Below are 3,043 nucleotides of genomic sequence, written 5' to 3' on the forward strand. Positions count from 1 at the left end.
TTTTATCTTTGTCTTGAGGTCTGGCCCACAGTGGGAGGTGTCTGTTTCCCCCATGGGGTTGGAAGTTATCTGGTCTTCTGCACTGGCTCCCTCTAGGACCTAGTCCTGTCTGAATGCCTATAATATTTCTATCTAACTTAGTGGCCTGTAACACCAGCACAGTCTAAACTGGTTCATTCTGCAATTGGGCCAAAGGTAGATGTCCTAGCAGCCTCCAACCAACTTGCATCTACTACGCTGAATGACCAAAACTGACTCTGTATTTACAGAGGTCACATGCTTTCCCCTCTCCCCAAAATGGTGGGATGCATTAAGGAAGTGTTCCTGGAGCAATGACAAAACTTTCTGAGTTCCTCAGTTTCCATTTTTTTTCTACCCTCCAGTTCCCTGTCTGACCCTGACAACCAACATCAGAAAAAAAGTTAAAAGGACTTGAGTTTTCTGACAGATGAAAGCCTCAGTGGGCAAGAGGAACGAGAAGGGCACTGGGCTGCTCCCAGAGGAAACAGGAAGAAAGAAAAAAAAAAAGGTAAAGCAGTAAGCTTCTTCTCAGCTTGGTTACACAGCTGGGCATGGTGGGTAGTACCTGTAATGCCAGCACTCGGAGGCTGAGGCAGGAGGATTGCAGCAAGGTCCAGGCCAGTCTGGACTACATAGGGAGTTCAAGACCAGCCTGGATTACATAGTGAGACCCTGTAACAAAACAAAAACAAAACAAAGCAAAACTTTTGCCCAAAGGACCCTGCTTCCTAGCTGCCTTAACTAAAAGTATTGCCAGGGTTCCGGGGTGTTGTGAATTCTTTCAGGTTCCTGCTCTCCTGCACAAAGAACTGGTCAAGATACAAGCAAAAGGCAGCAGGGTTTCACATTTATTAAAGGTGGGAAAAGAAATATTATCTGCAGAATGAGTGTGAGCCAATTAAAGGTAGGAAAAGAAGTAGACTGCAGAAACCAAACCACTAGAAGAGCTTAAAGTGGCCAATTCCCCTTTTTATTTTTATTTTCTTTGAGGCATAGCCTAATAGGATGAAGTCTAATAGCCTTCTTTTCTCATTTATCATCAAAATAAATACTCTTCCATATTACCATAAACTCTTGCTAATAATCATTTTTAATAGCTGTGAAATATTTCATTTGCCAGATTACTCATTGTTATGTTGGTAGACCTTTGACTGGTTTCCAATTTTTTTCTTTAATGTATAAAAACAGTAGATGTATTGGTTAGAGTTCTCTGCAGGAAGGGAGTCAATAGAAAAAATATTTATAGTCACGCAGGGTATTTACTAGGCAGCCTTACTAGGGAGGCTTACTAGGCAGGAGAGCCCACTGTGGCCACCTGCACGCTGGAAGGCTGGAGGCTGCAGTAGCTGCTCAGCCCAGGGAGCTGGAAGCCTCAGAGCCACAGGATCAAGGGTGCAGGACCAGCCATATGTCAAGGCCCTGGAGAGTTGCGGTGTGGGTCTGTTGAGCCAGAGATGTTCTTGCCCAGGAGGACTGGAGCTCCTCAAACTTGCACCAACTTTCCTCTTTATTCTATCCAGGCTATAAGCGAGGTGGGTCTCCCTCCTTAGTTCTTGGCCAGACAACTCCCATAAGCCAATCATTTCTATTACTATTATTATTTTTTTTGGTGGAGAGGGGAAAGACAGGATCTCAGTACGTGGCCCAGGCTGACTTCCCACCTCAGTCTCCCAAGTGATGGAATTAGAGGCATGCATCCCCAGGCTGGGCTCCAGACCAGCCATTTCTGAAAACACCCACTGATTCAGCCAAGAGTATTTTACTAATCTGCTAGATGTTTCCAAATCCAGTCAGGTTAACATTTCACAATTACTGGCACTGAATCAAGACCTGCAGCTTCCTGATGCTGTTGGTTTCAAGCAGGAGCCTAAAGAGATGTCTTTCTATGGTCTGTTGGCCATTTTAGAAATTGGGCAGTTAAATGGTCAATTCATTAGAAACAGCTTGAAATCCTCCCCCCCACACACACACACTGTGAGCAGCTGTGAGTGTGGCAGGATCCGGTGGCCCAGGATGGGAGCCACTGGCATTTACTGGGACCTGGAGTGCTGGCAACCCTTCCCCGCTTGCCTGTTTTATTTTGTTGAACTTCAACATACATGAGGGTATGGACAGCTATTTTGAAGAGAAAGGGAGACTCTACAACAGCCTTTAGTGACTTCCCTATTGCCTAGTTTTGAAGACCTAAAACACCTCCCTCATTCAGTTTGGATCAGTTTTATACTATGTTGTTTTGTATGAATTCTCTGTATGCGAAGACATGGAAAACTATTTGGAAGAAAACAAGAGACAATATGATAGACAGTGAAGATCAACATTTCACAATTAATAGTCTTGGTAAAGAATGAAGAGGCTGGGTGTGATGGCACAGATCTGTAATCCCAGCGCTGGGGGTGGGGATGCTGAGCCAAGAGGATCTCTGAGAGTTCAAAGCCAGGTGATGCTACGTAGTTCTGTAAATTCAGGTCAGTTGAAACTACGTATTGAGACCCTATCTCAAAAAACCTAAATACGTGAATAAATAATTAAAAGAAAGGATTACTTTCTTTTAGAAAGGAACAGGCCTATAGGGCAAGGGATAAATCCGCGTGCTTCTGGTCAGTATTGAGCTAGGCCTGGGTTCAGCACCCTATTGCTTGGCTTTGTTCTCCGCTTCTGTGAATGTGCTGGTGATGGATGAGGACTGTCTCCCTGCAAGGTTTGAGACTTGAGAAAAAGGAAAAAGGAAAGGTTTCGGAGACCAAATGTCCTTTCTCACTGGGCTCTGACTTCTGACTGATGGTGAGCTCGTCACTACACACAGTGGCTTCCCACCTTTAGGACTGTTGGAGTTTCCTCGTCCCCGAGGACTGGCTCAAGCTCTCCACTCCAGGAGACCTGCCAGACCTAGGGACCTGACATTGTCTTCTCTAGAAGGGTCTCCTTCACCTCTCAATCCCTTCCTTCACCACTGGAACTGAAGACCGTGGGCATCAGGTGCCACTTGCCTGCTCTGTCCTGCATTCTGAAACAGCTGCCATGT

At 45.4% G+C, this 3,043-nt stretch overlaps 1 non-coding gene across 1 annotated transcript; it reads left to right on the top strand.

Moving 5' to 3' along the window:
* Nucleotides 1-1,833: 1,833 nt before the first annotated feature.
* Nucleotides 1,834-1,970, top strand: LOC111757883 (small nucleolar RNA SNORA2/SNORA34 family). The gene has a single exon (XR_002792140.1). It is a non-coding gene; the product is annotated as a small nucleolar RNA SNORA2/SNORA34 family (small nucleolar RNA).
* Nucleotides 1,971-3,043: the final 1,073 nt, after the last annotated feature.

The sequence above is a fragment of the Cavia porcellus genome, unplaced genomic scaffold (genome assembly GCF_034190915.1).
Source record: "Cavia porcellus strain 051 isolate PalLab524CR breed Dunkin Hartley unplaced genomic scaffold, mCavPor4.1 scaffold_13, whole genome shotgun sequence".
NCBI lineage: Eukaryota > Metazoa > Chordata > Mammalia > Rodentia > Caviidae > Cavia > Cavia porcellus.